Genomic DNA, 22,484 nt, shown 5'->3' with positions numbered 1-22,484 from the left:
ACCTGCCACTACCTGCAGATCACTGGAGTAGCATTCAAATGCAAATGAACACATTCTTTAGCTGAAGACTCCTGGCCATTCATGTAAACTTGTTACCATTACCATCTAGTTTCCACCTCACGGCGGGGAATTTCAAAAGCTGCTTACAATGACTTGGGAAACCAGTTTTAATTTATCTCTCAGTTATCTTCACCACTTTTAAAGCTCATTCTGTTCACAGAAAAGGTTTTAAGCACAGCCCCAAACTATGCCACTCGTTTTGAACTGGCCTTTTCCCTTTACTGAGCACAGAGATTCGCCCTTGAGCTCTTCTCCCGTACCCGAGGCCTCCACGCCGGCCCAGGCCCCCCGGGCCCAGGCCCCCGGAGCGAGGCTGCTGCCGCCCCGCCCCAGCCACCCTACTCAGGCGGCCCCAGGAGAAAGCACTGGTCACCCCAGCGGCTTCCCGGCTCCACCTCCCCTTCTCCAGGCAGCCAGCAAATTAACCCAGGTGCCTGCTCCCCGAGCCAGGCCACTACTGCCCAGCTGCGCTCCGATGCGCAGACTGAGCCCCGCGGGAGCCCCCCCTCCGACCCAACGCCGCCAGGAGGCCCCGCACCACCATGCCGGCCACACTTCACCGGCTCCATACTGGGGCGCTATGTTGCCCGCAGATACCAAACTCAGACCTGGGAAAGGTTTCCGCAGGTGAGGCAACGGCTAACGCCGCTCACCTCGTCCTGGGAGAGGCTTCGATTCCTCTCCCCATACGAGGATCCCTCTAGGGCCCTCCCGGGAGGTCAGAACGTCTTCTGATCCTCCTGCCCGTGGTCCTATGGCACGTCTGCCAGACGTATTCGGGCACCAATTCCACGAGGGGTTTTACATCCCTCCAGAGCGCACACACAAAAACACAGACACACACACACCTACCGCGGCCAGTCAGGCTCTCCGGATCGGGTCTCATGGTCCTGGGGATCCCGGACGAATTCCCCCATATGTTACGCCCAGACTTCGTGATCCCCAAGGACCATCAGGGAGCTGAGTCCGATGCAATAAACAAAAGAGCCTTTTCCATGCTAGCATGGGCTCTGTCCCACTCACGCTGGCAGCATGGAGGAAGAGCGGTAATTATTTAGTTTTGAAGTAGTTAAAAGTAGTTGGATATGTTTATGTCTGAGTTGTATTCATACTATCTGAAGCAAAATAATGACTATGTAAAAACAAAGTAATGAATAAATCAGGGAAGCATATTCTCACCAACTGATTCAAATGTCTACTTTATTTGTTAGCAAATAACAAATGGGGAAATCATTCCACCTTTTCTGTGTATAAGGTGTTTATTAATTCTCCATGGGTCTCTTATGTTTCTGTGTGTCTTGCAAGTATAGATATGACTGCCTTTGCTCCGGAATACTTTCATTGATGTTTGCAGGGTGGAGAAGATAGAGAAGAGATAGTGTCCCTTCCCAGGAAAAACGGCAGGTTTGCTCAGAGCCTTGCAAAACAGAGAATGTCCTCCTCAGGAGCAAAGGGCACTAGGAAAAATTTGGGTTCCCTGTGTGCAGGGCTCCTCTCGTACTGCAGCCTTCCGTGTGCACTGGTATCGCTCGGCTCTTTGCATTGTCCTGTGGGAAGTGGGGCTGAGGAACCAGAACAAGAAAATGAGACTTTGGCTGTTGCCCTGAGTGATAAAGTCCTTTGTTTCTGACCCTGGAATCTCATGTCTTCTGCCAGCGCCCCCAAAGCTGAGCCAGACTAACTTGTTCGTCTGAAGAAGGGTAAAGTCTCAGGCCCTTCCCAGTTCCTTCCAGTTTTGGTGAGAAGGATGGCATGCTGACAGAGACATGGTCTGCCGGGTGATGTGGCCCACAGGCCAGTGAGAGATGAGACAACTCCCTGGCACCCAGGAATAAATGCTCTTGCCCAAGTATTAGGTTGATTAGGGTAATAAGGGCAATACCGGTATCCTGCTTGTTAAAGATTAGAGGCTGAACAATGAAAGGTAGGATGGAAACAAGCTGCCTACATGGTGCCTTCGGGGGTCACTTCTCTGGGCAGGTAGAAGTAGGAATCTTATTATAAGGGGACAACCTGAAGACAGTGCCTGGCTGTGAGGCCAGAGAATCCCCAAAACGGAAACATGGCGTCTGCAGTGAGGGGCGAGTTATTCAATACAGACCTTGGCGTGGCCTGAAAACACGCTGATCAGGGTGATCCGTGAGTGGGTGGCCACCAACAGTGAGCGCAAAGCCTTGCTTATTGGCTCAGAGCTCTCTCCCTTTGTGCTTCCTTCTTGCTCCTCTTCTCCGCTGACCTCGCTTTCATTAAGGAGAAAGGTGCTTAAGGGTGAGGCCCAATACACACCTGCCTGGGGGTGCTGGGAGCACTTTGTGGAGGGGAGAGACTCAATGGCCAATACTCCTCTTGATAAAACTTGTATATTTGCCTGGCTGGCATGGCTCAGTGGTTGAGTGTCGATCTATGAACCAGGAGGTCACGGTTTGATTCTCGGTCAGGGCACAGGCCTTTGTTGTGGGATTGATCCCCCCAGTGTGTGGGGTGTGAAAGAGGCAGCTGATCAGTGATCCTCTCTCTCCCTCTCCCTCTCCCTCTCCCTCTCCCTCTCCCTCTCCCTCTCCCTCTTCCTCTCCCTCTCCCTCTCCCTCTCTCTCTCCCTCTCCCTCTCCCTCTCCTTCTCCCTCTCCCTCTCCCTCTCCCTCTCCCTCTCCCTCTCCCTCTCCCTCTCCCTCTCCCTCTCCCTCTCCCTCTCCCTCTCCCTCTCCCTCTCCCTCTCCCTCTCCCTCTCTCTCTCCCTCCTCCTCTTCCTGTCCTCTCTAATATATATATATATATATATATATATATATATATATATATATATATATATATATATATATATATATCCTTGTATATTTACTGACCTTTTGGGTGTAGCTAATGATCAAGTAGTTTGGTCTGCCACTTAGAAAAGTACAGATTGCGCCAAAACCGATTTGGCTCAGTGGATAGAGTATCGGTCTGCGGACTGAGGGGTCCCAGGTTCGATTCCAGTGAGGGGCGTGTACATTGGTTGCGGGCACCATTCCCTGGTGGGGGGTGTGCAGGAGGTGGCTTGTCGATGTTTCTCTCTCTTCGATGTTTCTAGCTCTCTATCCCTCTTCCTTCCTCTCTGTGAAAAATCAATAAAATATGTTTACAAAAAATCAATAGAATATATATTTAAAAAAGAAAAGAAAAGTACAGATTGGTAGTTAATGGTACCCGCCTTCGGGGCTGCCAAATATGACAAGTCACAGCTGCTGACAGATTCCCTGGGCCACGCGTGCAGATGCCCGTAATAAGGGCCAGCTCTCCGGTGCCACGCTGCTGTTCACATCAGGACTGCGCTGCCCATCGCTGCCTGGCTGCATCGCTGTCCTGGACACGGCGGCCCGTCCATCATCGTAGGCTCAGCACGAAGCTCGGGGCCCGTTTCTGAGGCAGAGGCTGTCTCTGCAGTCAGGCTGTGCCTGCTGCCCGAAGGGTTTCAGTGGGGGTGGGGGTGGGGGTGCATAGCTCAGGCCTTCATTCTGCCTGCTTGCTCTTGGGAGATTGAATACATCAGACTGTTGACCTCCTCTGCTGTTGACACTTTTCCAGCTTACCATATTGCTGTTGCAGCCTAATCAGCTAGTTCCAGCCTCTCTATGGTGGCCCTTGAAACAAATCTCTGTCATGTTTTCCGCTTTCTGGACCACCGATAGCCCGATGATGCTGTGCTTTTTATTACAAAAGCTGCTCAACAAGGTGCTGATAGGGAAGGTATTTGATGGACATGTCAGGCTCTCCGGCGCTCACGGGCATGAGATACTACTGTTGAGTATTGGAATGGCCTCCTCACACTGAATTCAGATAGATTTTAAACTCTAGCTTCCTCACCTCTTCCTGGCTCACACACTTTATTAAGGCACTTCGGTCGCTGACTGTGGCTGTGCTCAGGAAAGAGATAATCTCTCAGCCACTTCCTGGCTAATGATCAAGAAGATCTATGGCTGAAACTGGTATATATATATTAAAATAACATATATTAAAAATAATATATATTAAAAAATAATATATATTAAAATAATATATAATATATATTAAAAAAATATGACCCATGATTGTTTTTTTTAAAAAAATATATTTTTATTGATTTTTTACAGAGAGGAAGGAAGAGAGATAAAGAGTTAGAAACATCGATGAGAGAGAGTCATCGATCAGCTGCCTCCTGCACACCCCCCACTGGGGATGTGCCCGTAACCAAAGTACATGCCCTTGACCGGAATCGAACCCGGGACCCTTCAGTCCGCAGGCCGACGCTCTATCCACTGAGCCACACCGGTTTTGGCTGATCTCTGATTGTTTTAAAAATCGGAATTTCTTTCTGACTGTTCAGGCATGATGGTTTTCTGTTCAGTCATGGCAGCTCTAGGCCGGTAGGTTGGCAGCCCAGTCAAAAAGGGCCCTCAGGCTCTCGGGTTGCCTCAGCCACCTGGGCTCTTTTGTGGCGTTGAGATAGTCCATATCATAAGGCCGATCACCACGGTGAGCGCACCGCCTGGTGAGTCACACAGTGGTTCATGCAGGCCAGCGTGGGTGGCATAATGAGTTTCTGTAAGTTTTATAAAGTGCCCTATCCTTCATGCACCCGACTCTTCTGATGAAAGGTCTGGGTGTGAGTAGAGATAATTGGAAAAAAGGTGAAGTTACAGCTACTGGAATGGGACAGACTGATTTTGTAGTGATAGTGAGAGAGCAACAACTCCAGCACCTGAGGTGAGAACACCTTAGGTCAAAGATTTTCAACCTTTTTTATCTCATGGCCAATTACTAAAATCCTGAAGCACACCAAAAAATATAATTTCTGCCAATCTGACAAAAAAAAAAAAAAAAAAAGCTGGTGGGAATGCAGACTGGTGCAACCACTGTGGAGAACAGTGTGGAGTTTCCTCAAAAAACTGAAAATGGAACTCCCATTTGACCCAGTAATCCCACTCCTAGGAATATAACCCAAGAAACTAGAAACACCAATCAGAAAGAATATATGCACCCCTATGTTCATAGCAGCACAATCTACAATAGCTAGAATCTGGAAAAAAGGTATAATTTTCATTCTTTCACACTGGACGGCTACTGGGTTGGTTGTTGTCACTTTTTTATTTGGCATTCTAAGGGAAAATAGAGCATTGCCCCTGACTAAATAGTGAGGTATGGCACGTTTTAAAGTTCTTTGTGGCACGCCAGGTGAAAACCGCTGCCTTAGACCTCGGAAGGGGAGGATGGAACTCGGATAACATAATGTCTTTCAGAGCCACGCTGGATCCTTCCCCGCGGTGGCCCTTCCAAACTGTCACAAACGCCTTCAAGGGTACTGAAGCTGGACCTGCATCTTCCTCCCTGGCTTCCAGGTGGCTCTGGCCATGGTTTTGATTGCCATTCCCCTGGACCTTACCAAAAATCTACCAGATAAAACAGAGGACAGCGTCAGCTTCGGCATCTCCCATGCAAAGCACCGGTCACACCTCTGAATTCTTCCATCCCCATGGCCATTGCGGGCATTCGGGGGAGCGGTGAACGAATGCCACCTTTCTAGTGGTGTGGACAGACAGGACCGTTTGAACTGATAGCTCTCACTCAACCCCTCCAAAAATAGGGACTAGACTCAATTATTTAAACTAAGTGGGCACTTGCCAGAATCACTACCATCAATCAATCAACCAACGACAAGTGCTGGCAAGGATGTGGAGAAAAGGGAACCCCAGTACACTGCGGGTGGGAATGCAGACTGGTGCAGCCACCTTGGAGAACAGTATGGAGTTTCCTCAAAAATTAAAAATGGAACGGCCTATGACCCAGTGACCCCACTTCTGCAAATATATCTTAAGAATCCTGAAATACTAATCAGAAAGAATGTGTGCACCCTTATGTTTATAGCAGCATTGTTTACAATAAGTTCTGAAAACATTTCGAGTGTCCATCAGTAGATGAGTGGATAAAAAAGCTGTGGTACATTTACACAATGGAATACTAGCAGCTGTAAAAAAAGAAGGGTTCCTTACTCTTTGAGACAGCATGGAGGGACCTGAGTGTACTATGCTGAGCAAAATCATCCCATAGTAGGGGTGTCGAACTCAATCAGAGAAGGGGCCAAAATCTAAAATCCAGCCTAAATCGCAGGCCGAATGGTTTACTGAACAGTCATAAACTGACAGCGGAGTGCAGTGATGACAGCGCGGTGCGGGCCACATTGCAAGGCCTGGCGGGCTGGATTTGGCCAGCGGGCCTTGTGTTTGACACATGTGCCATAGAGAAAGACAAATATCACATGATCTCACTTATATGTGGAATCTAATGAACAGAATAAACTGATAAAATAGGCCCAGAGTTATGGATGCATGGACAGAATGACGGATCTCAGATGACGGGAGTCTGGTTGGAGGGGATGGGAAGAGATTAACCAAAGAATATATATGCATAACCCATGGACACAGACAATAGTATAGGGAAGGCCTGGGGTGGGAGGGGCTGGTGTCAGGGGGACAAATAGGAGGAATGGGGGGACATGTGTAGTACTGTTCACAATAAAACAGAAATAAATAAACTGAGTGGAGAATCCCAACTAAGGCTCACCAGCTTGCTAGGAAGCCCCGTTGGAGGAATGCCAGCCTGTGCTCTTTGAATGATGCAGGTCCCTGTTGGTTTACAGTGGTTACCACAATTATAAACATTTTTTCCCCAGGAATATCATGCGTGCCCTCTGGACTTTATTTTTTTTGTGGAGGCCAGGAGTTAACTTGCCTCTTCTGAAAACTCCTTATGGACCATCACAAGAGACCTTTGAGTTTTAAAAGAAAAACCTCTGATAGATCATGTGGCCCTTAGATGATCGAAAGATCTCTCCAAAACGAGGCACTCCAGGAAGGGAACTGGCTCATTACTCACGCGCACCCTGTGGGCAGTTATCCCTACAATAGGAGTCATCCAGTTAGGAAAGGCAGAACGGAAGTCATTCACGATTTTAGCTGGAGTGATGAATGACGCCGCCTTAGTCCTGGAAGGAGGTCAGGCGGGCCTCAGCTCATGACCAGCATTGCTACACGTGGGAGAACTGCCCTTGCCGCCTTCCCAGGGGCCAAGGCGGAGGCTGTGCAATCTCCGTCACACGTTACGGTGTCTGGATTGGTGCCTTGGAACAGTGGAAAGGTCAATACAGAAACTTAAGAAAAAGCCACTTGACTTTCTTAGGTCCACCTGGATGGCTGATGGGACTCATTAAATGGCTTGGTTCTAGGACTTTGGGGGCCATGGTTGAGGTCAATAGAGGATGGGCGCATCCAGCTGCATGGAGTCCTGTTGGCAGCAGCCTTAATTAAACGTTGTGTTAGGCAAGTTGATTCGGTTCCAGCCTCTTTTGGTCAGACCGGTCAGAGCAGGGATGGGGCGGCAGGTGATGCGTTGACACGGGTGTATTTGGGGAGTGAACGTCGTTGGGAAATAGTTCTCTGTGGCTTCTCACATTTCTGCATGTCTGCGAACAGTGGCTCTGATCGTCTTTGTCCCAGACTATCTTTTCAGGGATCTTTGTAAAGGGAACAAAACAGCCTTGGGACATGAAGTGTCTCCTTTTGGAGCTAAGGGTAGGTTTGCTCAGAACCTTGGAAGATACAGTGTTTACCTCCGGCACAAAGGGCAGACACGCTGACTGTCCTGTGTAAAATGATTTGGGTTCTCTGAGCACAGGGCTGTTTTCCTGTAATGAAATCCATTGTATGTGCAGATGTCGCTTAGACCCTCTTTGTGCCTGCTTGTGGGATTTAGAGCTTGAGGAACAGAACAAGAAAAGATTAACAGCAGCCAGTGCTGTTGCTCTGGGCAACAAAGGCCTTTGTCTCTGACCTGGAGTCTCATGTCTTTTGTCCACATCCGTGTGAGACAGTTACTAGGCTCACTTGTTAGCTTTCAAGCAGGATACAATCTCAGTTCCTTACTGTCCTAATTTACTTTGAGCAATAAAGTAATACCACGGTTTAATTGAAGCACACATTTTTTTTTTCTTGCTTTGTCAGCTTCCAGACTTCTGAATATATATAAAGCCTTGCTCATATGTTTTTTTTTTTTTAATAGTTTACAAGGAAACTCTAATTTCCATGAATCTGTAATATTCACCAGGGTTTTAAAGAGCATAATGTATATTCTTACACATTTTTACAAAATTGAACTTTTCACAAAGCCCAAGAACTATCTGTTTTATTCCCTCTCAGTGAGGGAAGGCTAGGTTGGTAGCTTGACCGGAGTGTGACACTGTGGGAAGACACAGTTGGTAGCTTGGACCGGAGTGTGACACTGTGGGAAGAAACAAGAGGATATGATGGTTAATTAGATTTAGAGGGCAAGACGGGAGAGAGTCGAGATTTTTGTCTTGAGCAAGTTGGTAATTGAGGACATTCACTAACACAGGGACTGGGGGGCAGAGGGCGGGGAAGGATCAGATATTGGGGTGATCATGCAGGAATTAAGTGGGGTTGTAGATGTTAAAGGACTTTGCAAACCATATATATTTTCCCCCATTGGAGACAGGAGGTTTTATTGATACTGATGGGGGTAGGAACCTGAGGGGTGGGGTGGGGGCTGAGTCAGTCAGCGATGCCTAAGGCCTGGGCACATGGAGACAAATTAGGGCACATTCATCTTCTCCGGATTGTGTGGTTCCTTCACTGGGGAAGGGAGAGCATCTTGAGGGGGGAGCAATTCGAAGAGCAGCAAGGGAGAGGTTAGAGATGGCTAAGAGCTCCTCACCTGGGAGAAGGCACCACGATAGACAGCACCATCTGAGTAGAAAGCCGGATCAGCTGGTCAGCAGGGAGAAATGGGAGGAGCACTGGGTTGGCTTCTTGGGGAGGGGTCCACCCTTGGGCTGGGTGAGCTCTCCAGAATGCCTGGTATTCCCAAGCAGATGGGGACCCAAAGCCCCTTCCCCCATGGGCCTCCTTAAGGAAAACAGGCTTTCAGGTGCCAGAATTAGTCTTTAAGGCACAACTGGGGGGGGGGGGGCGGCAGGGGCAGCCCCAAGCTGAGTGCCAGGGTCACAAGAGGACACAGGACCGCCCACGCTTGACCGGTGTGGGGTTGAGCACAGCCCGGACAGCCTCAGCACACACTTCCTTGACACCTTCCTGCTGCAGGGCTGAGGTAGTGCAGAGGGCACAGCGTGGGTCTGCTTGGCCAGTGCCTGGCCTTGCTGCCGTGTGATGGGCGCCTGGCCCTGCTCCTTGAGGCGCCGCGAGGTGTCAGGCTGGGCTCTCAGGCCCTTCTTGGTGCCCACCAGCAGGATGGGCACATGGGGCAGTGGTGGCACACCTCCAGTGGTGGCACACCTCTCCTGGGAGGGTGCACTGGCAACGGAGGAACATGACGAAGACGTTGGGCTGAGGGTAGGAGAGTGCGGAGGCGGTCGGACTCCTGGTCCGCCGTGTCCCACAGGTTCAGGATCACTGTGCGCCCCTCAGCTGGCTCTGGGCGCTGTAATTGTCGAACACCGTGGGGATGTACTCCTGGGGGAAGGCGTTCTTGTGTCGCAGATGAGCAGGCACGTCTTGCCCACAGCCCCATCGCCCACCACCACACACTTCATGCTCTGCCTTGTGGGTGCAGCTGCTGCAGTGGAGGCACTGCCTCCTCCCCCCTCTGGGCCCCTCTGGGTGCAATGACCTGGTGCCCTCCCCACCCTGGGAGAGCTGGGGGCTGCGGCAGCGGCTGGAGGCTTGAGAAGCTGCAAGCCATATTAAGGAGTATGGGTTTTATCCTAAGATCAGCGAGGAGTCACTGAGGAGTTTTAAGTGAGGGAGTGATATCAGATTTGTATTTTAGAAAGATCATCCTGGTTACAATGTTGAACATGGATTGGAGGGGAGAAAAACTCCACAGGAAAACTATTTAGGAGGCTGTTAGAGTCACTCAGGCAATGCATGGAGATGAGAAATGGATAAAATTGAGAGATATCAAGGATAGAGGAGAGGTGGAAGTTGTGGTTACTGACCAGATTTTTGGCTGATTCAGTTGAGTGGTTAGTGGTTCCATTAGTTAAACATCCTATATAATAAAAGGCTAATATGCAAATAGACTGAAGGGCAGAACAATTGGAACAACCGAACAAACGAACAACTGGTTGCTATGATGTGAGCTGACCACCAGGGGATGTGCGTGGACCATGGCGGGTGTTGGCCGCGGAGGGATGGTGGAGCAGGTGAGCGGGGCACCAGAACAAGGCGGAGTGCCAGTCGCTGTCATCGAGGCGAGCCTCTGGTGGTCACTGAAAATTCTTTGCTCCCATGTGCCGTGGTCCCACACGGTGCTCACACCTGCTGATGGCGCCGGTCCACTTATACCCACAGCCGGTGCTGGAGTTGCCACTTGCACCTGCTACCAGCACCTGGTGCTGGTCCCGATTGCTTGGCACTGTCGATGGGTGTGAGTGGTGGCAGCGGGAGCAGTGCTGCTGTCAGAGAGGGGACCAGGGGCTGCAGTGGGAGGGGCCAGGCGGGGGCGCAGAGGATGGGCCGAGACCCGCCCCTCCCTGTGTCCACCGCAGCCTTTCTTTCAAGGTGCACCAATTGTGGCCCACAGTTTCTTTCAAGGTGCACAAATCTGTGCACTGAGCCCCTAATTAATATAAAAAGATGAATGGGTTGGCATAAGAGAAAATGATTTCAGTTTTTCATATATTAAGTTTGATATTAGTGAAACATTTGAGTGGAGTTTTTTTGTAGTCTGATGAATATGGAGATATGATAATTAGGAAATGGGTCTGGGCTGTAGTTATACATCTATATAATCTATATCTATATCTATATCTATATCTATATCTATATCTATATCTATATCTATATCTATATCTATATCTATCTATCTATCTTAAGATAGATATGTGTCATATATTAGGAAGTTATAGATAGATGATAAGTCTATAACACTCCTGAAGTTATATGCCCTATTGTATGTAAATTTCCTGGGGAGCTTTCTCAGTACTTTAATTAGATTTCCAAAGTCATCTTTGACTTGATTAAGAAACACTGTTATAACCTATATTTGATTTTTTGCAATTTACATGAATTAATTAGTAATTAGAAAAACACTTGGCATTATATGCTAGATTGGAACATGACAAAATGCGGAGAAACTGGCAGTGTTCACTTTCCTAATCTGAAGCACATTTTGGAAATCAACAAGAAATAGAGTTCCATAATTCCTTATCAAAAAACCTTGGGACTATAAATATTTCAGAATTCAATTTTGAGGGAGCTTTAAAAAATATATTTTATTGATTTTTTACAGAGAGGAAGGGAGAGAGATAGAGAGCTAGAAACGTCGATGAGAAACATCGACCAGCTGCCTCCTGCACACCTCCTACCAATGTACATGCCCTTGACTGGAATCGAACCCGGGACCTTTCAGTCCGCAGACCGACGCTCTACCACTGAGCCAAACCGGCTTCGGCTTGAGGGAGCTTTAGAAAGGTAAATGGGATATATTATTTAATATGCCCAGTGATGTCCAGGGCAGCATGCAGTTAAGCAAATACATTTTTAGTTCTGCATTGAAATAATTAAATATTCAGGTTAAATGAGATAGACAAAACTATAAATATCTTTGCATCAGTCCAGAGAAGGTTTTGCTGACAAATGAACTTAGCTCAAGCCAGATTTTGCTACCAAATGGGTTGTTAAGAATTTAAGATGTTAGAGTTTTAAACATTTTATGAATTGCTGATAAGAGATTATTGATTTGCACTAATGTTTCAGTAAAACATTGTGCAAAGAGTAGAAACATCACAAAAGATGAAATAGGAAATACCCAGTAAATATAAAAAAAGGTATTTAGCTTTACTGGTAATAAAAAAAATTCCTATAAAAACAAGACAGCTTTTGTCATCTGCCAGATTGGCAGAGGTTGATAACCTGGGATTGGCATGGGGACCGGGCACCCTCACTGTGGTAAGCAGAATTCTAGGATGGCTCCATGATCTCTGCCCATTGTGATTATATTCTCTAGAATCCCCTTAACCTTGATAGTGGGTGGGACAGTGATGAGATGTCACCTCCATGATTGTAACATTCTATTATTTTATTTAAAAAAATATGTTTTTATTGATTGTTTTATTTATTTATTTTTTTTAGTTCAATTATTTATTTATTTATTTATTTATTTATTTATTTAAATCAATCTTTATTGTTCATATTATTACAAAGGTTCCTCATTTCTTCCCCCCTCCACCAGGTTCCCACCCCACCCTCCGCCCCTTCCCCATCCCCCATTGTCCTCATCCATAGGTGCACAGTTTATGTTCAGTCTCTTCCTCCCTCCCTTTCCCCGATAATAAATCCCTTTTCAGATAGTAAATCAGTTACTTAGCATTTTCTCATATCAATAATACCTCCACATGCCCAAAGATACACTTCACACAAAAGACATTTCCAGATAGGTCAACCAACCTCATCCTGATTGTTTTAGAGAGAGGAGAAAGATAGACAGATAGAAACATCATAGATGAGAGAGAATCATTAATAGACTGCCTCCTGCATGCCCCTACTGGGGATCGAGACTGAAACCCAGCCATGTGCCCTGACTGGGAATTGAACCAATGATTTCTTGGTTCATGAGTTGACACTCAACCATTAAGCCAAATTGGCTGGGCAATTTTTACATTTTATAAGACCCTCTCTTGGCAGATGGGAGAGTCTTTTGCTGGCCTGCGAGCAGAGAGTCATACTGTGAACTTATTTTGGAGAGGGCCATGTCAGGGAACTGTGGGAGGCCTCGAGGAGCTGTGGGAGCTCTAGCTGACAGCCAGTAGGAAGCTGGAACCTTGTTCATACAGCACCACGGAAGAGAATTCTTCTCGACTTGAGTGTTCAGATGGGAACACAGCCCAGTTGACACCTTGATTGCAACCTTATGAAACCCCGAGTGAAGGACACAGAAAAGCATACCTGCACCCCTGAACCACAGAAAGTTTTATGCTTTTCAGTTCATGGTAATTGATTATGCAGCAATAGGAGACTTGTACATCCATGCTGGTAGAAGTATACATTGCCTCAAACGGAGGTATCTATATTTAAAAACAAGAACACACCACAAGCAAACAAAATATATATCCCTTTTGACCCAGCAGTTGCACCCTTGGGCTATAGACAGTTGTATAAAATTGAATGTTCAAGGATATTAACTGAATGAAGCTCAAAATAGTAGAAAAGTGGTAACGAGATGAATGGCTGTTCATAGAGGACTGATTAAATTATGGTGTATCATACTGAGGACTGTTAAGCAACCCTTAAAAATAGTGTATACATATAGTTTTTGTTATGGAGAGATAGCAAATAAGAAACGTTATGTGCTAGATACCACAGTGGACCCATATACCATCTTTTTTTTTTTTTCTGTCAAAGGGCTTGATGTATTATAGATCTGTTATTCAAAATGGGCTTGTTCATTTCTAAGCCCAGGATTAGGCAGAATTTCTCTCTCAGTCACAGGCAGTGCTGGATCCTGGCAGAGGGGAAAAGCCAGCATCTGAGGAGCTGTAGTAGCTCATTCCTGAGAAGATAGGTGAATATTGGTCTTGCTTTCCCAGTTCTTCCCAGATTTCCAAGCAGGTAAGTTACTTCACCTCCCCAGGGGGATAGAGGCCAGGAGTGCCTTCAAGCACAATCAGAGGCAAAACTGGCCTCTGATTCTACCCTCCAGGGAACACATGGTGGAGGCAGCCTGCAGATAAGGCCACAGAGAAGTCTGCGGTGATGGAGCTGCCCTCACTGTGGCAGCAGCAAGAGACACATGGGGCTTGGGCCAGTGTGGGCAGCCCTGAGAGTCCCCAGGTGTTTCTGAAGGAGAGCCCTGGGAAAGGATGAAGCAATTTGGATGTTCCAGGAGATGCGGCCTTTCTTGCAGTTAGAGGAGGTGGGGTCTGGAGGCATACTGATTACACATCTCTGGGTTGACCACTCCCAAATTTATAATGCAATTCAGACCTTGTTTCTGAGCACCTGTCTATTCCTGCTATGTGTTAGACACTGTAATGTCCTCTTTTTGGCCCCTAAGACCTGATCCTGTATCAGTGTTCCTCATCTCAATAAATAGTATCCCCAAGCCAGTTACCCAAATCAGAAACCTAGAATTGATCCTTATTGCTTCCCTTTTTTCCCATTTGCCATTTCTAATCAACCTTTAAGTTTTGATGATTTTACCTCCTAAGTAATAGATATGAACTGTCCAATTATTATTTTATTATTCCCTACACTGCCACTACTCCATTCATGCCTATTTCCTCTGAATCCATTCTTAAAATAAAACCTTTTTGTACTCAGGACACTTCCAAATGCGTGTTTTCCCTCCATCACATACAAACCAATTCTCTGACGCCCACTGAATGTCCTACATTTCAATTAAATTCTGACACTATCTCTTTGGAGATAGCATCAGAGTCCACAGGTTAAGGATCCAGTCCCACAAGAGGGCTCCTACTTCTAATGCCAATGGAGAGCCTGACTTCCTGTACCTCACATTGAAGGTTCCCACGACCTCCTCCTCAGGTTTGATAATTGCTAGGACTCAGGAAAACACTTTATTTACCATTACTGGTTTATTGTAAAGAATACTCAGGAACAGCGAAATGGAAGAGGTGCATAGGAGAGGTGTGTGGGAAGGGGCATGGAGCTTCCATGCTTTCTCCGAGTGTACCACTTTCCAGCATCTCAATGTGTTCTCCAATCCAGAGGCTCTCAAATCCCCATTGTTGAGGTGTTTTGTTTTGTTTTTAAAATATGTTTTCTTGATTTGAGAGAGAGAAAAACATCAGTTGGCTGCTTTCCATACTCAGTCAAACCAGCGACCCTCAGGATGATACTCAGCCACTTGGCCAGGGCTTGTGGAGGGTTTTAATTGGAGATTTGTTTATGTAGACATGATTGGCTAAATCATTGGCCACTGGTAATTAAACTCAACCTCTAGATACTCCCCTCTCCCTGGAGGCAAGAGATGGAGGCGGGGTTGCATGTTCCAACACTCTAATCACAAGGTTGGTTCCTCCAGCCCCTATCCTGAAGCTATCTAGGGTTCCATCAAGAGTCCCTCATTAACTTAAACACATGTATGTGAATAACGAAAAACAATTCTCTCATTTTCATCACTCAGGAAATGCCAAGGGTTTTAGAAACTCTGTGCCAGGAACCTAGGACAAAGATCAAATGTTTTTCTCATTAGACCACGACATCTCAGTTCTTCATGATGCACCCAGATTGATCTCTGAAAGAACAGATTAGGTTATGTCACTTCTTCTCCTTCTTCTTCTTCTTCTTCTTCTTCTTCTTCTTCTTCTTCTTCTTCTTCTTCTTCTTCTTCTTTTTAAAGACATCCTCTTATGAAGGATATCTTTTTTTTTTTTGAAGGATATCTTTTAAAAAAAATAATATATTTTATTGATTTTTTACAGAGAGGAAGGGAGAGAGATAGAGAGCTAGAAACGTCGGTGAGAGAGAAACATCGACCAGCTGCCTCCCGCACACCCCTTACCCCCCAGGGTGTGCCTGCAACCAATGTACATGCCCTTGACCGGATCGAACCTGGGACCCTTCAGTCTGCAGACCGATGCTCTACCACTGAGCCAAACCGGTTTCGGCTAGGTTATGTCACTTCTGCCTAAAACCCAGCACGGCTTTCTACTGCATTTGGGATTGAGTCCCAAATCCATAACAGTTCCCCAAAGCCTGGGTGATCCTCCACTCTGTGCTTCCGAAGCTTTTCATGTGACTGCCAGCCGTCTCTCCTCACCCTCCCTGGGCCTTCTTTCCACCACAGGGTGTCTACCCAGTTTCTTTCCTCTGTCCCTCCAGTGCATCCTTACTCTCCTTCTAGGTTGTCACTTGTCTACCAGCACAGGTGTCTTCCCCAGGAAACCTCTGTGACCCTCCAGACGAGGCGAGGGGCCCAGTGACACACTGTCACTTAGCACAATTCTAGCGATGTCTGCTGTAAGTTGTTTCTATCCTGCTACTCAACACAAACTTTGAGAATAGATTTTGTGTCTGTCTTGTTCATTTCTATTTCAGTAACTATAAATATAACTGGGATGAAAACATTTACATTTAAAAGATATAAAAATTATTTTCCTTTGCCCTATTCAATGAAACTGACCCACATTTCCCATTAAAATTTTTTTAAAAAAAATATCAGATTCTATAATGGATACTTAAAGGCTAGACTCTTGAAAAAGCAAGACTAATTAAAAATAGAAGCACATTAGACTCCACATATGAATGAGATCATGTGATATTTATCTTTCTCTGATTGGTTTATTTTACTTAGCATAATACTTCCCAGTGCTGTTGCAAATGGTGAGAGTTCCTTCTATTTTACAGCTGTGCAGCATTCTATTGTGTAGATGTACCACAGGTTTTTAACCCACTCCTGGCTTTGTAAGCTAGGATGATGGTAAGCATCATCCCTAGCTTACGAATAAGGAAAGCAAAGTGCATAGAGACTTTCAAAGGTCACACTAACAAGCGATGAGCCCGTGTGTGTGAACGAGAGCAGAGTTATGCCCAGACTATTAGGCTGGGAACTCTGTGTGCCTCCATCTGTTAAGTGGTCCTAACCAGTATGACCGTCTTGATTATTCTGATTCGGGAGATCTGCCATGGACCCTGGACATCCCTACTAGCTAGTCATGCTATTCTAAAGGCAGTTCTACAATACCAGACAGTTTCTTTAAAAAAAAAAAATTTAAAGTACAAGCAGGCCAGACTTTTCTTTTATCATTTCATTTAGGGTGCAGTTGTTTGTGCCCATGTAATTGACTTTTGCCAGTAAATCAGCACTGAACACGGAAGCCCTCCTGCACAGATCTGCTTGTTAAGCTCTGCGTAACTCTCTCTGTAGTTAAGGCCTCCGTTTGTCTCCAGAGTCCTTACTTCTCAGCTGCCCACCCTTTGGGACAGGGCATCTTGCCTGAGACTGTGAGCCTGTGGGATCCTCAGGCTGTGGCTCAAGTTGCAGAGGAAGAAAGGACAGATCAGAACTAAGCACAATTCTAGTGATGTCTAAGCAATGTTGGGAAACAAGAGAGAAGGAAGAGGAAAGGGGAGGAGGAAAGAGAATGGACAGAGTAATGAGACTCATTTTTCTTGTGTGGCTGATGATCCATCTCTGAAGGCAGTTTTATTAGACGAGTCCAAACATAGGTTTTAAACATTTAGAAATGTCACACGAAGGGAAACAGGACTGTAATAACACTTTAGAGGAGAAAGGTTGGACTAGTGCTAAGATGGAAAGTTTTTTTTTTTTTTTTTCACACACAAAAATTTAATAAAATTAAGAATGTGGCAGAGTGAGGTATATTTTGGTGTTTTCATGGGGGGGAAAATGTGAGGATTGGTTTATGAACCTGCCAACAAAACTTAAGAAATCACATGGAGAATGATCTTTAATACTGGCCTCCTTCATATTGATATTCACCTCGTGGATGTAGGCATGCCCTCGTGTTTCACTTGTGCCTCTTTTTAGCTCCTTCAATCTAGTTTGCTATTTTATTTTATTTTTTTATTAAATTATTATCTGTGTACATATCTTACCATCCCCCCCCCATACATACCCTCCCCAGAGTTTTGTGTCCATTGGTTGTACTTATATGCATGTATACAAGTCCTTCAGTTGATCTCTTATCTACCCCAGATCTCCCTCCCCTCCCTGCTGTAATTTGACAGTCTGCTTGTTGCTTTACTGTATCTATATCTATCTTTTGGTTCATCAGTTTATAATGTTCTTTATCATCCATAAATGAGTGAGGTCATGTGGTGTTTCTCTTTCATTGACTGGCTTATGTCACTCAGCATGATGTTCTCCAATTCCATCCAGGTTGCTGCAATTAAGATGGAAAGATTTTTTCATTCAGTAAAATTAAAGTCATCGTTGATTTTGAGAACTTGCATTTGGCTACCACTCAAGCCAAAGCTTGGGAGCATGATACAGCCCTGAGATGAAGTATCAAAGGCTGAAATGTGTAGTCAGAATGAAGGTTAGGGCATGCCCTTTCAAGGGAAGGCTATTTCAGATAATGACCAGCTGCAGGGTGAAGTTGCTGGCGTGGGACAATGGCAGCTCAAGAATGCAGGTGCCCATATGTTTCAAAGGCACCAGAAGGACCAACAACCTGATCATTAGGGCCAATGTATGCTAAAAGGGAATGTGTACTAAATGGAATATTTGTAATTGCTTGAAATAGTATTGAGTGGCTCTAACTATTCAAATATAGTCTTATACACAACTGTCAAAATTGTCCTAAAATTGATAAAATTCAATGTAGGTAAGTATATAGAGAAATAGCAGTTTTTACTCATTATTGGTATGAGTGGGAATTGGTACAAGTATTTGGAAGCTAATGTAGTACTAGTAAATGTTTTTGTTTTTTTAATTCACTTCAGAGAGGAAGGGAGAGAAAGAGAGAGAGAGACAGAGACAGAGAGAGAGAGAAAAAAAAAATGCATGTCCCCTACTAGGTATTGAGCCCGCATCTGGGGCCTGTGCCCTTACTGGGAATCGAAATATGACTTTCTGGCTCATAAGTTGATGCTCAACCACTGAGCAACACCAGCTGGGCACTATTAAATGTCTTAATGTTTGTATCATTTGATCCAATAGTTAACACTTCTATAAATTTATTCTTCAGAAATACCTGCTCAGGTTTATAATGATAAATATAGAAGGATATACATTTAGTATGTTTAAACCACTTTTTTGATGAAATAGCACATTAAAAATATTCATAAAATTCACATGTATGGTTTAATAATTATGAAGCAAACATTCATGTCACCAACACTCATATCAAGTGATAATGTCATATCATTGATAATGTCAATTCCCCAGAAGTCCCCATGTGTCCTTCTTAATTCCAATCCTACCTTTCTTGTGTAGAGATAACCTCTATCTTGACTCTCATTATTGACTCTTATTATCTAGCAACCTAGTTGCTAGAACTAGGTATCCAGTATGGTAGCCACTAGCCCAGGGGTCGGCAACCTTTAAGACATAAAGAGCCACTTGGACCCGTTTTCGAAGGAAAAAAAACACCTCGGAGCCGCAAAACCATTGCGACATAAGTGATACAGCTCCCCGCCCCGCCCCGCCCTGCTATTTGCCCTGCTAGTGTCGGACCTGCTGGGGGCCGCAGCAAAGGTTCAAAAGAGCCGCATGCGGCTCCGGAGCCGCAGGTTGCCGACCCCTGCACTGGCCACACGAGGCTAGTAAACACTTGAAATGTGACTAGTTGGAATTCAAATGTGCTGTAAGTGTAAAATTCACACTGTATTATGAAGACTTAGTAGAAAAGAAGTACTTCATTAATACTTTTTAATATTGATTACATATTGCAATGATAATATTTTGAATATATTGGATTAAGTGAAATATATATTAACTTCACCTGTTTTCCCCCTTTGTTGAATGTAGCTACTAGAAAACTGAAAATTATACATTTAGACCTTGCTTTTGTGGTTCAAGTTATATTTGTATTGGACAGCACAGCTTATAAGTAACCACTATCTTGACTTTTTGATAATAATTTTCTTTCTTTTCTTTAGATATTATCATCTGTATATACATCCATAAAATAATATAGTTTAGTTTTGACTAATTTTGAAATTTACATAAATGGAGAATGCTTTATTATTGCACCTTGCTTCTTTTGCTTATGTTTGTGCTTTTACATTTAACTGCAATTCATTCATTTTCATTGCTGTGCATAGTATTGTATTTTATGAATATACACTATGATTTGTTTATCCACTCTACTATGCTAATTCATACTCCTATAAGCAGTGTATGAGAATTATAGTGTTGTTTTTTAAAAATTTTTCTAATATCTTCCTAGCCAGTACAAATTATCCATCCAGATTCAACAAAATAGAATTTGACTACGAGGCTCTCTACACCTCCTGTTCATCAGATAGTCACTTCATCCTGTACAGTGCAAGCCGCAACCCTGAGACATGATAGTGAAAGGCAGAATGGATTTGGCTGTATTGGGTGCCTGCTCACCAGGGCTGGGATATTGTCACCATCAGTGACCCCTTCATCGACCTCAACTATATGGTCTACATGTTCCAGTTTGATTCTACTCACGGCAAGTTCAAAGGCGCCATCAAGACTAAGAACAGGAAGCTTATCATCAATGGAAAGTCCATCCCCATCTCCCAGGAGGGAGGTGCTGCCATCAAATGTGGAGATGCTGGTGTGAGCATGTTTTGGAGTTCACTGGCATCTTCAGAGCCATGGAGAAGGCCAAGGCTCACTTGCAGGGTCACCATCTGCCCCTTCTGCGGATGCTCCCAGGCTTGTGATGGGGGTGAACCACGTCAAGTGTGACAACTCCCTCAAGATTGTCAGCAATGCCTCCTGCACCACCAACTGCTTGGCCCCCGGGCCACGGTCATCCATGTCAACTTTGGCATCATGGGGGGACTCATGACCACAATCCATGTGGATGACTCCTTTGGGAAGTTGTGGAGTGATGGCCAAGGGGCTGCCCAGAACATCATCCCTGCTTCTACTGGTGCTCAGGGCTGTGGGCAAGGTCATCCCTGAGCTGGAAGCTCACTGGCATGGCCTTCTGTGTCCCCACCCCCAATGTGTCAGTTGTGGATCAGACCTGCTGCCTGGAGAAAGCTGCTAAATAAGATGGCGTCAAGAGGTAATGACCAATGATTCTCTCTCACCATTGATCTCTCTCTCTCTTTCTCTCTCTCCCCCTTCCTCTCTGAAATAAATAAAAATATATTAAAAATATAGCACAGCCGGAGTGGCTTAGTGGTTGAGCTCTGACCTATAAACTAAGAGATCACAGTTCAATTCTGGGTTGAGGCACTTGCCTGGGTTGCAGGCTCCATCCCCAGTGTGGGGTGTGCAGGAGGCAGCTGATCCATGATTCTCTCTCATCACTGATGTTTCTATCTGTTTCTCCTTTTCCCTTCCTCTCTGAAAGCAATAAAAAATATATTTTTAAAAATAAGGTGGTGAAACAGGTATCAGAAGGCCCCCTCAAGGGCATACTGAGGACCATGTCATCTCCCGCAACTTTAACAGAGACACCCACCCCTCCACCTTCAATGCTGAGGCTGGCATTGCCCGCAGCGACCACTTTGTCAGGCTTGTTTCCTGGAATGACAATGTCTTTGGCTACAGCAACAGGTGGTGGACCTTATGGTCCACATGGCCTCCAAGGAGTAACAGCCCCCTGGATCACCATCCTTAGTGAGAGGAAGAGAAGCCCTCAGCTGCTGGAGATGGAAAATGGTGTTTAAGAAAAATTGTCGATTCTAAATTTGTTACAAATCTATTATTTTTTAAAAAAAGGTCTCACATTTATTACTGAACCAGATGGCTGCACAGGTAAACACCTAACCGCAGCCGCACACAACAATTTCAATAAAATACAACTAAAATATAAAATGGACATTGCCCAGAGCTACAGGAAGTCAACTGACTGAAAATTCTACAACAAGAAAGAAAGAGAAAACCAGAAGGAAAATCAGAGGAGCTGTAAAAGCCTAAGGTACGGAGACATGCTGTGCACGCACGGAGAGGACGGAGCCGGAGAGGAGGGGGAGGCTGAGTTCCTTGCTGGCGTTCCCTAGCAGGAAGTAAATAAAAGCCCCGGACTGGGCTGAACCCCAGAACCGGCAGCGTTGAACCCCAGTTCTAGGCCAGACCCTGGGGACCCAGGCTCAAACAGAGAGAGACAGGACTGTGTGGTGGAACCCCAGGGGAGTGGGGAAAAGCAGAGCCCCCGGAGTCACGCACATTGCGCGCAGAGGACGGTCTGTTGACTCTGATGCTAGACTCCCCTAGCGGGGAGGAGAAAAGCTCCAGTCTGGGAAGAACGCGATGAGGAGCAGGAGCTGCTGCCGGGCAACAGCAAGCTGGGCGCCAGCAAGGAGCTGGGCGACGGGGCCCCTGGGGGTGGGGGTGCCGCTGGGCCCTCAACCGCTGACGGGCCACGGAGCCGAGGCCGGGGGCTGCTTCCTGGGCGCCGACCCGGGCAACAGGCTGAAGCTGCGCAGGAGGCCGTGGAGAACAAAGGGGTGCCGCAGGCCAACCTGCTGAACTTCCAGGACGAGGAGGAAGAAACCGAAGAAGTTTTCAGTGTGAAGAAATCAAGTTATAGCAAAAGATAGTGAAATTACTTAAGAAAGAATAAAAAGAAGATCTTGAAAAATCAAAGATTAAGACAGAACTCAATTCAGCAGCCAACATTGCAACATAAATGCGTTTAAAAAAAAAAAGACAGAATGTTGGAGCGGCGGCAAGGCCCAGAGCAGCCAGGCCTGGGGCAGCAGCAGCCAAGCCCGGAGCAGCCAGGCCAGGCCCAGAGCACCTGGGCCCAGAGCAGCAGCAGCCAAGCCCGGAGCAGCCAGACCTGTAGCGGCCAGGCCTGG

General features: G+C 45.8%; 2 pseudogenes across 2 annotated transcripts; one reads left to right on the top strand and one right to left on the bottom strand.

The window, feature by feature from the left end:
- Positions 1-8,709: 8,709 nt before the first annotated feature.
- LOC311620605 (rho-related GTP-binding protein RhoG-like) lies at positions 8,710-10,290 on the bottom strand (annotated as a pseudogene). Its single transcript has 2 exons — positions 10,159-10,290; positions 8,710-9,772 (listed from the first exon to the last, which is right to left on the bottom strand). The product of its transcript is annotated as a rho-related GTP-binding protein RhoG-like (transcript).
- A 9,800-nt stretch (positions 10,291-20,090) lies between these two features.
- LOC311630561 (glyceraldehyde-3-phosphate dehydrogenase-like) lies at positions 20,091-21,350 on the top strand (annotated as a pseudogene). The gene is made up of 2 exons: positions 20,091-20,740; positions 21,060-21,350. The product of its transcript is annotated as a glyceraldehyde-3-phosphate dehydrogenase-like (transcript).
- Positions 21,351-22,484: the final 1,134 nt, after the last annotated feature.

The sequence above is a fragment of the Pipistrellus hanaki genome, assembly GCF_964339955.1.
Source record: "Pipistrellus hanaki genome assembly, chromosome: 1".
NCBI classification, from domain to species: domain Eukaryota; kingdom Metazoa; phylum Chordata; class Mammalia; order Chiroptera; family Vespertilionidae; genus Pipistrellus; species Pipistrellus hanaki.
Note: the sequence above shows the minus strand (reverse complement) of the source record. Positions and strands in the feature narration are given on the sequence as shown.